Raw genomic sequence first — 14,715 nt, 5'->3', positions numbered from 1 at the left:
ACCCTATTCCTGTTACTGTTTCTTATATCGAAGTGCAGATCTCGAAATACAGAGAGGAGTCCGGTCATAAATATGCAGTCCCGGAGCCCGTTTATCTCTTGCCTCAGGACGTGTAAACGGGGCTGGTAATGAAAGTCCGGCCTGGAGCCCATCTTCTTCTCACCCCAGGAAGTGTGAACAGTCCAGTTGTAAATGTCTAGCCTGGAGCCCATCTATCTCCTGCCTCAAAACCTTACAGATAACTGAAAATTAATTAATGGTTAATTTTTAACCATTTTTAACCTGAAAAATATAGGATTCATTTCCTTTCCTTCTCTGGTATAGTATATGTTCTCTAGAAAATGGAGCTTTTGTAAAAGAATAGTGGAAGATAAAACAAGTAAGGCAGGACAACAATGCATATTACTAAAGGAATGATGAGATATTTATGTGGATGGCTCAAAGAGAAATTCTGCATCACTCCAGCTTCTCAGACCTGTTTTAGTTAGTTGAGTTTGACAGATACACGCCTCTGGATAAATAAGGTATTCTGGATCATGTAGACACTCATTTCTTCTAATGACACACATTTTCCAATTATTGACAGTTTGGCTTCCAAATGATAACTTTGAATAGCAAAGTATTAAGATTGTGTATGCTATGGACTGAATGTTTTTGTCTCTCCCTTCCCCATTCATATGTTGAAGTCCTAACCCCCAATGTGATTTGGAGGTGGAGGCTTTAGGCAGTAATTAGGGTTAGATGAGGTCATGAGGGTGGGGGTCATGATGAGATTAGTGTCCTTATAAGAAGAGGCTAGAGCTCTCTCTTCACCATGTGAGTGTACATCCAGAAGGCAGATGGCTGCAAGCTGGGAAGGGACTTTCATCAGAAACTGAATCTGCTGGCACCTTGATCTTGAACTTTCCAGTCTCCAGAACTGTGAGAAATAAAAGTCTGTTTTTGAAGCCACTTAGGTTATGGTACTTTGTTATAGCAGTTTAAGCTAAGACAGTATAGCAATCATCACATGATCTTAGCCTCAGCAATCCTCTATCCTAAGTAGTTGAACAAATTAGCTATAGGCAAGATAAGTTGTACACAGATACACATTAAGGTATACCTAATTTCCTACTTAGCTTCATTTTTTTCCCTGTGTGAGTTTTGAAATCTTTGTCTTACATGTACGAACAAGTTTTCAGAGCCTCTTCTCTTGGATTGTTCTCCATTATTTTCAAATACATTGAATTATTTAAATACATTTAATTATTTTTTTCTTAGCAGTTTCTCCTGGATATTTTTCGAGATGAAATTTTCTATTTGTAAATTATGCATTTTCCAAATGTAAAGGAGCTGTATCTAATCAATTGCCTTACATTCAAACAATACTTTACTGATCTAATATTGATGTAGGCCTTTGCTTATTTTGCTATAAGTCTTTCTTTTAATGTTTGTATTGTGGGGGGGTGTTGGCTAGGGTCGACAGTGTGTATCTTTAACTTATCACAGCCTCCCTTAAAATAATATACTTCCAACTGCTGCCTCTTGTCTTTTGTGCTACTGTTATATCTATGCTATAAATGCATAATTCATTGCTACTAATTGTGCTTTAAACCAGGGCTCACAAGTTATAACCCCCAAACCAAATACAGCCTGAGAGCTAAGAATGTTTTTTTCATTATTTTAAATGGTTGGAAAACTCAAAAAGAGAAATATTTTGTGACAATGAAGTATTTTAATACAATGAAAATTGTATTAAATTCAAATTTCCATGTTTATAAGTAAAGTTTCATTGGAACATAGCCATGCTCATTAATTTACATGTTGTCTATGGCTGCTTTCAGGCTACTTTCAGGCTACAGTGGCAGAGGTGAGTAATTTCAGAGACAGAGACCATTTGGTCTGTAAAGCTTCAGCTATTTACTCTCAGACTCTTTACAGAAAATGCCTGCCAACCTCTGCTTTTAGAGCATTAAAGAAATAGAAAAGAGAGAATGGCTTTTATATATGCATTCAGTTGAACCATTTGAGTTGCTTGACCCTCAGCTTGCAGTCTTCCTTGTACACCCGTGTCCCAGCTGATTCTTGCTTTTTGCTCTTACATTCCCTCAGGGGTAGACTACTGTCGCTCCTTTCTTGGTACTTACTAGCCTGGTGGTGGGGACAAAGGAGCTTCTCTGTTGTCTTGGCCCAGCCTTGGTCTCAGGAAGACCCTGTGCCTGAGTCTCAAGGATGGGGCTTTCTCAATGATCCTGCCTCTTCCTGGTCTACCAGACTAAACTCTGCCTTCATCCTTGGAGGGTCTTGGTGGGAGAGCTCCTTGCCCCTTCCTCAGTGGTAGGGGGCCTCTAATAGTATTGGTATTGGATCCTGGAATTAACACTGTTTCCTGCTTCCCTCTGCCTCCACCTTGGCATACAGGGTTTTTTCTTTTATCTGTCTCCCTGTTGTAACAAGTTTTTACCTTTACTCTTAACTCTGATCCATTCTTTCTCACGAGCTCCCAGTAAAAGCTTGCCTGTATTTGCCACTCCCAGAGGTTTTATATTGTCATGCTAGCTCACATTTGGACTTTCATCAATCAGTTAAACACTTCAGCTGAATTCTTCTTACCCATTTGTATGGCACCCAGTGTCTCTTCTGCCCACGCTCTGCCACAGATGAGTGAGCCTGTGCTGGGTGTGAGCCTGGCTCACCTCCCCTCTCTGCTTGGATAGGTTTCTATACTCTTCAAGTTTCCTATACTATTACAGTTTTGCAAAGTTAACCTATCCTATGTGAGCTAAAATTCACAGTAACCTAATTGAGTAAGAAATTGTGTTCCCAGTTGGGAAGACAGACTTTGAAAGCATTTTTGCAGCCTAGTTAATTTTTGGTATTTATTTGCACATCTGAGCAACTGGTTAGGCAGACTGTCTTTATGTTGTTGCTCATATTTCAAATTAAAATCCAATTTGGAGACTAATTTGAGTGAATCTGTAATATGGCAGACTGAGCTAACACAGAACCTCTCCCATTACAAACATCAAGAGGTGCCACATAAAATCTAACAATTAAACTCTCTACAGCTTAGATTGCAAGTGAGACAGCATAATCTCCAGGTGCCAGGAATGAAAGGGGAAGTGAAGGCTGGAATGGCAGTGGTATCGCGCTGACATCTTGGTACAAGCGGACGGAGGGAGATGAAGGAGATGCCAAGTGGTCCCAGACTGAGAAATAAGCCCCATGGCTGGGGGCAAAGCAGGAACTGAGGGTGACGTGTTAGATCTTCATTATACCCATACCCTAAACTGCATTGCTTAGCTTGGAGTCTGAATATATACCACTGAGCTGGTTCAGGAAACTTTCTCACAAGAAACTTACATAAAAAGTCCTAGCCTAGGACAGACTAGAGGAAGTAAAATGAAAGCACTCTTAAGAAGCATCCAGCTACATCACTGGTTTCTCATAGAACAAACAATCCCTGCCAAAGGTGAGCTCACAAATAAACATTAGAAATGAATGAGAAGGAGATAGAACATTCGAGTGAGTGTTGTCAGTGCTGACAACAAACCAGGGGGTTAGTGAGCCCTGTGTTTTGGGCAAAAGGAACAGAAATTCAGAGAGAAGAAGGAAGATATGTCTGAAAAACTAAAAGAACTCGATATAGAAGAAATCAGAAAGAGACCATAAGCATATTTATAATGATTTTAAAATGCACTTTAAAAATAGAAACTATAAGGAAAGAACATGACACTGAAAAAATAAGTAAATTTGAAAAAGATTCCTGAAAAATATGAGAAAAGAATGCTAAGATTTTTTTTTAATAAAATGACATTAAATTATATTAAAGTTTTGAAAAACTTGAAAACTTCTATTTATAAGACGTTTTTTGTTTTATATTCACATACAGGAAAATAATTAGCACCATTTTCACTTTATCTGTTACTAAGGGCTTATATTAGAAATGACTGTGGAACCTGAAAGGAAGCTCTTCTTGGTTAAGTATCAAGACAGCCAGGAACTGGGGGTAAGGCTTATGTTTGGTTTTGATTTTCTGAGATATTAATCTGATCATGTCATTCTTTGCATTAAACTCTTTAGTGGCTTCCCATTTTCCAATATTTTAAATATATCTTAATATGTTCTTAATTTTATTAACTGACCATATGCCAAAAATTATTTATGTATAGCCTTTCCCCTTTACTACTTATGTCCCAAATACCTAGAACACAGCCTGGCACATTGCAGGTGTTTAATAAATATTTGTTGAATAAACAAAGTCAGGATCTTGGCAATGTTGTTCTCTTTGTGGGGAGAACTCTTCCCTTCCTCTTCCTCCCGTTTCTTGGCAAATTCCTACTTGTCTTTTTAGCATTTGGGTTTCAGATTCCTCAAAAAATCTTTTCTTGTTCCCTGAGCCTAGTTTAGTTCCCTCTGTTTTATGCTTCCATAGCACCTTATAATGCCGTTTTGTAAATTCACCCAATTATTCACTCAATTCTTGAGTGCCTACTATGTCCCAACTCCTGTTCTAGGTCCTATGTAGTGAACACAGACATAATTTCAACTCTTGTGAAGCTTATATTGTAGTGGGGTGGAGGTGGAGGAGGACAAGACAAACAAATAAGTACATAGTACTTTCTATAATTTTAAGTAATCTGCAGAAACATGAAGCAGGTTTGCGGGGGGGTGGTGAGAGAGCCAAGGAAAGTAGGGGTGGATCCAGGGAAGTCCTCATGTATTAGATACAGTAAGTCCCCTACATACGAACGAGTTCTGTTCCAAGAGTGTGTTCATAAGCCCAGTTTGTTCGTAAGTCCAACAAAGTTAACCAGGTGCCCAACTAACACAATCGGCTATATAGTACTGTTCTGTAATAGGTTTATAATACCTATCACCACTGCTTTTACGCTTGTTTCCGGACATCCTGGGCTTGAAATAAAGATGCTGTACTACTGTACTCTATACAGTACTGTACAATAAAGTACACAAAAGCACAACCACTTGCGGAGGATGCACGCACGTGACAATGTAAGCCAGACACGTGAAGTAACTTAACGTGATTGGACATGCGAATGCACGTTCGCATCTTTGAAAGTTTGCAACTTGAAGGTTTGTATGTAGGGGACTTACTGTATAAGTAAATAACGAGTTTTCCCTGAGGATAACTAGGGAAAAGTAGCACAGAGGAAACAGCAAGGGTAAAGGCCTTGAGGCAATAATGTTCTGAAAGTATTTTAGGAACAGCAATGAGCCCTGTGCCTGGGGCACAGTCAACAAGGGAAAGGGTAGAAAGAGATAAAGACAAAGAGGCTTTGGGTTTGTTTTTTTTTTTCTGGACAAGTGATGTCATTTTAGCTGTTACAGTTATCTCTGGGATGGGCAGGGCCAAGGGGGAAGGCGCGGGGTGTGGGTTCTGGGTGGACAGTCCTAGGAAAGCCGAGTCCTAAAGGTGCATCCCCTGGAGCAGCCGCGAGGTGGCGCCAGGCCGCTCCAGGAAGTGCAACTCTAGGCTGGGGGCTGGGAGTCTTGGTGATTCCCTGGGACGCCAGGCCTCGCCCTCCACGGGGCTGGTGGGCCCCGGAACACCCTAGAGGGGTTTCGCTTCCGTCCGGGGTTCCGAAGATGGTGCCCATCTGTTTGAGGGGCAGTTCAGTTGTCCCAGCCTGGGGACTGCCACCGCAGCGCACCCACCGCGGCAGGTCTGCGCCCAGCTCCTTTCTGAGCTGCTGGGGCGGTCGGGACAGGGGGCCCCAGGCAGCCTGCTCACCACGCAGCTGTAGGTAACCCGCCGCCAGACATGGAGACTGCGGCCGCTGAGGGCCACCTGGCCGCCCCCGGGAAGACGGCGGCCTGGACGCGTTGCGGGAGCCCAGCCGAGCACTGGAGGTAGGCCAGCGCGCCCTCGGACTGGAGGAGGCTGACGCTTGCTATTTTGAGGACTTTGGCTTTTAGTCTAAGATACTAAAGCCACAGATGGTGGGGTTTTTAGTTTGAACGGGCTAGATGAGTTGGGAAGTAAATGAAAGAATCCAGATCAGAGATGATGGTGGTAGGGATCCGGGTAGTAACAGGAAAGGTAGTGACGAGTGGTCAAATTATGGACACGCCTGGAAGACTTAGCCAGCAGGATTTGATGCAGGTTTGAGTATAAGGTGTAGGAGAAACAAAGCAGTTGATAAAGAATCAGGTGTTTGGTCTGAGAACCTGAAAAGAGGAAGTTTCACCTGAGATTGGAAAGACTCCAGAAGAGCGTAGGGGGAGGGGTTTACGTCCAGGAGAAATACCGATTTTGGACGTGTTGAGATACCTGTTAGACGCTAGAATGAAGAGTTTGAGTTGCCAGCTGTATTAAAAAACTCTGGAGCTCAAGGGAAGAGTCCAGGATGGAGATATAAATACGGGAATTATCAACGTATAGATGGTATTTAAAGCCATCTGGAGGATGAAAAAATGGGACGTTTGATGACTCAGCTCTGCGTAATTACAACACTTAAAGGTTGAGAAGATGAGGAAGCACAAGCCAGGGAGGAAAAGCAAAAGACAGTGGTGATCAGAGGCCAAGTAAATGAAGTCTTTTAAGAAGCTGGGAAGGCTTATCTGTGTGAAATGGTAACAGGTGAGGTAAGACCTCGTCTGGGAATTGACCATTGCGATTAGCAGTGTGAAGGTCATTGATGGTCCTGACACATTTTTGAAATAGTAGGTAAAAGCTTCATTGGTGTAGGCTCAGGAGAGGCTGAGATATTTTAGGGACAGTAAGAACAACTTTTTGTAGAACTTTTGCTTTCAGAGAAATAACATAGTAGCTATAATTCTCAGCATGCCTGGAACTCCCGGTAAGGACTACACACTGTGGTAACAAGTGTGTCCATCTTGTTGACTGCTTTTTGCCTGGTACCAATGCTTGACCCAAAGCAGATGTGCAACTAAGTATTTCTTGAACAGTAAGTACCATTTCAGTTAAAATTATAACCTAAAATTTTTTAAGGTTTAGAAGTATTTTCAATAGATGTTACTTTTTTTAAATTGGATAAGAATATGTGTTTTGACACTGGTTAAGAAATGAAGTGATCACAGATAATATGATCATTCCACATCTACTTACCAATTTCCCATCTGGCTCAATTATACTAAACACCACATACCACCTTTATTTCAGGAAAACCATGCAATAATGACAATTTAATTTGCTAAAAATATTCAGTGCAGGTAACTTTATCTACAGCAAAGTTTTTCAAATCATGGAGAGAAGAAAGTAAATATATTTTTCTTTAGCAAAGTAGACTTTGGTTTAAGTTTGGAAAGCATCAGGAAGCCATTAAGTCTTTAAAGAGCTGTTCATAGTACCAGAGTTTTGTGTGAAAGGTTGATTCATTGCTAAATGATGGTACACATTTATTTAATGAAACACGTTTATTTGGTTTGAGGATGAGCGGCTGTAGTACAGTAGATCCTAGGCTTGACGTCTGGGGAACTACAGAGATGAATGAAGTCATGAAAGAGCAGATTAAACATGTAGGTTGCAGATAGATAGAGGTGCTTAGCTTTGTTTGATGGGTAATCGAGAGTGTTTGAAAATTTTGAGCAGGGAACTGAAATCATCTGAGCTGTATATTTATTAGCTACTATGAAAATTGGCTGCAGGATTGAATCTATAGGGAAGAAGAATGTTTTACAAACATGACTCTGGGAGATTTTATTGGATGCTCCTTGAAAAACTTTCCACGGTAAAATGAATTAGGAGATATTGGGTTTCCCAAACATCAGGTTAAACAAACTTAATAAGATGTTTCTTTACTGTAGCCTTTCAGATACTTTGTGAATCTCTAAGTCGTATGGAATATGCAGATCATGGAACTCTTTGTTCGAGGAATCCTATTATTCTTTGGAACAGTTTGACCATTTTGGACCACTGTTGTATTATCGTTGTAATCTGGAAGAGTTATAGGAATGCAAAGGAAGGATGAGATAATGATGGGCATGCCTTATTGACTAATAGATGATGAAAATGGGGAGAGGAAAAAGTCAAAGGGGAGACATGTGGGTTCACAAACTTGATGAGTTTAGCTTAGCACTTGATGAACTTTAAGATGTTGGAGGACAGCCAAGTATAAATCAGGGTTTTAACCTGGAAAGCATTCAAGGCTGGAAACAAGTTTCAGGAGTGCAGATACCATGTATATAGTGCAGGAGGCTAATCTTGAAATGATTAGAGCATGAATTAGGGATATTGAAGAAGTGATAGCTACAGATTTTCTTTTTCCAGAAAAAAAAATGTGGGATAAAGCAAAAGTCTCGTTTTAGAAAAGATGCGGCAACAAGTGCTTGAAAGTAAGTACTTGAAAGTAAGCATCATTTTCAGTATTCAGACTGAGACATAAAAAGAAAACCAGTGTAAAATCTGTTTTTATGCTCAGAGTGTTAATTCCCCATGTCAGTAAAGTGTGATGCCTCCTTCAGAAATCCTGACATCCTCAGCATAGTTGGGCAATCGGTGTATTGTGACAAGCCAGGAATTCCTCACTGTTTCAGCTTTGTCATCCGCCCTGTGATGATTCATTGTGTCCACATAAGGAGTACAATCCTAGGTTTCCAACTCCTCTCCTTGACGTTCTCAGAGGTCTGCCTTCTGGGCCTCCTTGTGAACCACTGCTCTCAAAGAAGCAGTTGTTGCTTAGAACTGTGCTTGTCAGCACTTGCAGGTGTATCATGGAAAGTCTAGGAATTTATAGAACAGCTAAAAGGCTGAAAAAGTATCACCATCAGAAATAAAACCTTTTAAAAAAAATCAGAAAACTGAGATAAAATAAAATACAACACAATATGTCCTTTGTTGTGTTAATATCCTTTGCATAATTAAGTCTACCTGCATTTATGTTTAGAAGGAAATGCATGTAGCAAAACATGTAGTTGCATTTTCAAGGTCAGAATGGGGAGTTTGGAAGAAAAATATGGAGCAGAAGGTAAGCTCATAGGAAAATTAAGTCAGCCAGCTCTCCCCAGATGGTCACCTTTTATACTGTTTTTTGTAGTTTGCGAGTTAGGCACCTGTGTTTTCTTCAACTCACTCCCTGCCTTGTGAATTCTTGCATTTGACATTTTAATTGGAAATAAAAACAATAAATTCTTATTTTTTTCCACCAAAACCCCCCCATATTTTTTATTCTTATTTTTTCTTGGAATGAAATAACACTTATTCATATTTTGGAATTCCTACAATGCTTATTGGAATTTTACAGTTTATCACCTGGTATGGTAATGGTTCAATTGACATAAAGGATTTCTTTTTGCACTTCTCAGGAGACTGGCTTGAATAACTCTTAAGAACTGTTCAATTAAAAAAAAATTATATATATATATATATATGTTTTCTATAGAATGTATTTTTAAAGGAAGTCTATGATTCATGATAAAAATAGCCATATTGATTTCATATCTAATTTAGTTTAAAATGTTCCTTGACTTTGACAGTCACATGTTAAGTACATCATCTACCCCCGTACATAAGAAGAACATAATGCCTTTAAATGCACAATGATTTTCAGGTAAACAATGTGTTTTTCTCAGTCACTGCTTTCAGACGTCTATGGCATTTGAACTGGCATTCTATTATTGAAATGTCAGATAAAAATAGTAAAGCTACCTCTATCCGCACTTAATAAACCAACATAACAATTTCCTCTTTTCTTTTGCATCATTTATATGCATGAATAAGTGTTGACACTGAGATGCATGTAGAAGAAAAAGGATCCCTAATAGAGACATGTTAATCTTTTTCCTTACCTGTTAGAGATATCCTTGATAAATGTAACAAAAATAAATGTGTTTAAAGCATTATTAGAATGTGATGGCGTTCTTGCACTTGAGTTAAGGTATTCAGTGTACGTATAATTAAAGGTAAGATAAAACTACTCAGCAAATTATGGCAGGAGTGGCTTATGTTAAGGCCACTTGAAAAATAATGCCTTTCAACTTAAACTTGTTTGTGTATGAGTAGCTTGTTCTGCATTAAAAAATGTGAATTCATACCCAGATTTAAGTATTGGGATATTATCTTATTCAAAAGATAAAACAAAGCTAAACTTATTTTATTTAATCTTCTCTCAAATGGAGCAAAACCCAGCTATTTACTATAAATTCAAGACCTTGTTGAACAAGTCATTTCAAGTTTATTGCATTTGCCTGTTTGTTTTGAGTCAGATCCTAATGACTCACGAACTAGAAAACGTACAAGTATAATTTTAAGGACATCTAGTGGTCTATGGGATTAAATTTTTTTCATCTGACAAGAAAATATTGTTATTTTTAATCTAATATGAAGTTGCAGCATCTGTTTTTATCCAAATAAATGTTTTATCTGTGAATTTTAAACTTAACTCCTCATGCTTAGAGTCTACAACCGAACCTCCAAACCTCATCTCCTAGAACTTCCTTAAAATTACACTTAAAAAATGTTTCTGATACATTTTCATGCATACAGCAATTGAATTATGGTTACAGAGTCAATGAACAGTCTTTTGTGTAGTGTGTGTTGAATAGCATCGAGCAAGTCAACACTACTCCAAAATATTTCCTCCGTCTCTGGGCAGGTATTTTCTTTTGGCTCATTTATTTATTCAGTAAATATTTAATGAGTACCTGCCATGTTACAGGCCTTCAGCTGGGCATGGACATCAAAGGAGAACAAAAAATCCTGGTTCTTGTTCTCATGAAGCTTACAATCTACAGGAGAGAGGTAGTAGTCAAATAGTCATGGAGATAAGTGTAAAATTACAATAATGATAAGTACTAGGAAACAAAGATGGACGGTACTGTGAAAGAACCATGGCACAGAGTGGGCATCTTAGAAAGAATGAGTAGTGATAGTCTTGATAACATAAATTAAAATTTTTACATATTTTTTAAACAAAGAAAACATATCTAAAGCATAGGACTGGAATTTATATTTACCCTATAAACCTCCCCAAGAAGTGAATTTATTTTGTAATTAGGGGAAAAAGGCATTCAAGTTTGTTTTTTGTCATCTTTAAATTTATTCAATAGATCGTATAACTGTACTTATGACTAAATAACACTTCATTAGTTACTATTAGTTTGCTATGCAAATGCAATAAGTTACTAAACAATTATTTTTCCTCCTCCTCTATTCCCAAGATTTGTTTTATAAAAGAAACATCAATTGAAAGTCTGACAAAGCAGCCCCAGGGAATCGGATGTAATGAGGAGAAACTCATTATTTCACAATTTTTATTTGGAATTTTAAATCATCTTTTGTACAGCTTGATAGTAGTCATGTTCTCAACAACTATTCACCATAGCAATTTCTGCAAACACCAAGCTTCACTTTGTCCTCTAATCATCTTTTAAAGACACAGATAGCACTGCACTAACCTCACCATACAATTCTCAAAGTAACTAAGAAACTGAGTCATAGTATGATATAGTAGTGATAAGGTAACAGAGGAAACATTATTAAGTAGCTTGATAGCAGAATAATTTATCAAAGTGTCAGTTTAGATAAAAACATTCATCCATTCTCTAGTATAGGAGAGATTTGAGGACATGAAAAGTTAAATTTGTAAGGTTTCTTTATAATGAGCTCTTTGAAAACACCGAACTCGATTGGGTGTCTCTCCAGCAATTTCCTGATAAAATTTTCACTTCCAATTTCCTGAGCAATATGAAAAAGGGGATTGGGATGTCCTAGTAATAATTACCGGGAAAAAAAATTCCAATTTGACAATATACACAGGTGGAATCACTACCAGTGTAAAAGCTTGGCTATGTTTTATGTACTAAGCCAGGGAAATACTAAAACTCATAGAGCCTAAGGATCCATATCTTTTTGTGTCTAGTATTTTAAAATGCCAGACAATAATTATTTAACTAACTTTTATTGAGAAAACATTAGACAGATAAGGAGTTACGGAAGGGAAGGTAAAATATATAGACTTCAATTGAAAGTTAAATTTAAAGCTCTGTGAAAAGTGTTTTGTTCTTTCATCAAGTGCATCTAAAATCAGTTGAGGCTGTAGATGAAGTGTAAATAAAGCATAGTCTGGATGGAGAGGCTGGGTCGCTGGTGATGCAGTGTTGAGGTATCGTCTTGCTAATCTGTACGTGGTAGTTGTATTCCTACAACTATACTCCCAGTACTTAACTGGCTAATGAAGAAATGCTCATTGTATTCATTGTCTAAGAAATTTTAGAAACAATTTGTCTGCATACAAAATGTAGTTTGGACAATGTACTTTGAAATACCTCCCAGAGAGTTTAAAATAAGGCTTTCCTGAAAATTTTCATGAGTGCTAAAATAAACTCTGATCCACTTTCCAAGTCATACCCATGGTTCATACTCCACCCACTTGTAGAAGGTTAAATTTGATTATTATAAAAAGATGGAGTCTAGTTCCTTAAATCCTAGTTTTCTCAGAATTCACATTTTGTAAGAAATCTAAATCTTGTCAAATTGGTCTTGATATAGTATCACTGTTAACTAGTGAAGACAAATACTTGTATATAATATTAATATAATATATATAAGTATATAATACATAATACTGGTATAATATAACAATAACATTTAATTCCGTACAATCAATTTTATTCAACAACCAGTTTTTAAGTGCCTACAATTGTCATGATTCTGGATTGGATATAATGGAGCATACAAAAATTAATAGGACACAGGTGTTTTAGTATTTAATGTAAAAGAGGGCAGTATTTTGTTCAGCTTCTTTCAGACATGCAGAAACAGATTACATTTTGGCCAGGTCTAATTTCTCATAGATTCTCCAAACACAATCAAGTCAGGTGTTCATTTGCGTGGTTTCCAAGAAGGCTGGAAACAAGAAAAAATGAGGTGAGCTAATTTCACTGTCATTAGGACTAAGGTTATAGTTAGCTGTCATTATGTAAAGACATGGATGCAAGATTAAAAAGAAACGTGAGGTGAAAATATAGAAGAAAGGGAAAGACGTCAAATATAGTAGAGATAAAAGAAAGCTCAAACAAAAAAGGAAGTTGAAACTTCTGATTTCCTGAGGTCTCAGGTGATGGTAAGCAAATCAAGCTCCAATTTTAGCTGCTTGGGAAAATTAGATGAATTTTTTTAAAAAAGGAAGAAGAAGGAAAGAAAAAGAAGAAAACGTTGAATATAGTTCCTATAAAAACCGGGAACACGTTACTCATTCAGACCACATAACAGGGATTTGTTTAACAAAGCTGTATCTTAAGCTTTGTATACTTAAAGATTTGTTTATTGGGTAAGTAATCACTTTCAAATGAAACAGGTACCTGCCACTTCAGAGAATCTCTTAGCAACTACAGCTTTTCATTTTGTGGCGTAAAGTGTTCTTCTGGTTGCAGTAGGTTTGGCAAACAATTTGAGATTCATGATTTAAAAATTCTAGTATTGTCAGACTTTTGTGATACACTTCAGTGTCATCCCAAATCCTAGGAAGAGAATTCATTCAGCTTTTGATAATAAACATAAATTGGGATTATTTTTAGCAGCATACTAAGTAAAGCTTTTAATTTGAGCACATTTAAATTGAGCTAGTCCTAAGGTTTACCAATTAGTCTGCATTTAAGGAACATGGCAAGTTTTGGGTGGATCCAAACAGAGATAAGTGTCAGATGAGAAGGGCACAATGGTTGTCATGTCTCATTATAACTTGTAAATTGACAGAATTTCCTTTCATATCAGAGCAACGCAAGTGCAAAACATTATTGGCCATTTATTTTAATTTGTTGGTACACATGCTCTGTTGTGCAGCATTAGACTTTTAAACTGAGCATTCTTTGGTCCAATTTTTAGATACATCATGAAGCTAGTAATGTCAGTATTTCATGTACACTATTTAAAATGTAGACTTAATAATGACTTCTACAATACTGTACATGAAATACTAACTTACGGCTAGATTCAGTTGTCCATAGCCATTTTACTTAAACTCTGTTGGTCAAGTATGTCTTTAAAAAGAGGACCTCTAGTCACCTTTTCAAAGGAAATTTGAGTAGCATAGTTTCATTCCTATAATTTAACATTTCCTCTTCAAATATTTCCACTAATAGAACAGGAAGTGAGGACCCACAGAAAGAAAGGGTTAAAAGAAAAGATGGTATAGATGTCATATATAGTTCATGTGCCAGGTACTCTATATGAAAATCTCATCGTAATTACATTCTCCTTCAGACCTCACAATAACTGTATATAATCAGCATTACCACATTTTATACTTCTCAGGTCTCTGACTTTTAGGTTTATATCCATATTCTCCAACTGCTTGGTGCAGTGCTAAAACATTTTATATAATCCCTAATTGACGCTGAATGGAGGGATCTTCAATGGATAGGAGGAGACTAACAGGAGAAAGTGCCACACTCTTATTATGTGCTTTTAAAATAATTTTGTCTTCAGGGTGGTGATACTTTTCTTCTCCCTTGTTATTCTGGTTACTTGTTAAACTTGTTGACACCATCTGCGCACGGGTAAAGAGGCAGACACAATTATTGATGAAACAGGCTAAGGCATGTGACTGTATTCACTAATAAATCCTTTTCTGCTGAAGAGACATTCTTTTGAGACCTCACCATACAGCTGTGCACCTCCTCGGGGTACTGGTTCTTCTTCTCCCAACCTGTGCTGTCCACGTCTTGCCATCCCCGCTGCCACCATTTAATTGAAGCTTTCACCATTTCTTGCCAAGGCCACTGTAATAGCCTTCCTCCTAACCGGTTTCCTGTGTA

At 37.8% G+C, this 14,715-nt stretch overlaps 1 protein-coding gene across 8 annotated transcripts in view; it reads left to right on the top strand.

Annotated features, from left to right (window-relative positions):
• LIN7A (lin-7 homolog A, crumbs cell polarity complex component) overlaps positions 1-14,715 on the top strand; it is a 242,791-nt gene that overhangs the window by 123,848 nt on the left and 104,228 nt on the right. Inside the window, exon 1 of one of the 8 annotated variants that reach the window (XM_068560212.1) lies at positions 5,763-5,850. The exons of 6 other annotated variants lie outside the window; for them this stretch is intronic. The gene's annotated coding sequence lies outside the window, so the exon portion shown is untranslated. Of the gene's footprint in view, positions 1-5,762; positions 5,851-14,715 lie in introns of those variants that run through there. One more of the 8 variants, XM_068560214.1, reaches the window with a different exon arrangement.

This window comes from Eschrichtius robustus, chromosome 13 (genome assembly GCF_028021215.1).
Source record: "Eschrichtius robustus isolate mEscRob2 chromosome 13, mEscRob2.pri, whole genome shotgun sequence".
Classification (NCBI taxonomy): Eukaryota; Metazoa; Chordata; class Mammalia; order Artiodactyla; family Eschrichtiidae; genus Eschrichtius; species Eschrichtius robustus.
The sequence above is the reverse complement of the archived record's forward strand: the minus strand, read 5'-3'. Positions and strand labels throughout refer to the sequence as shown.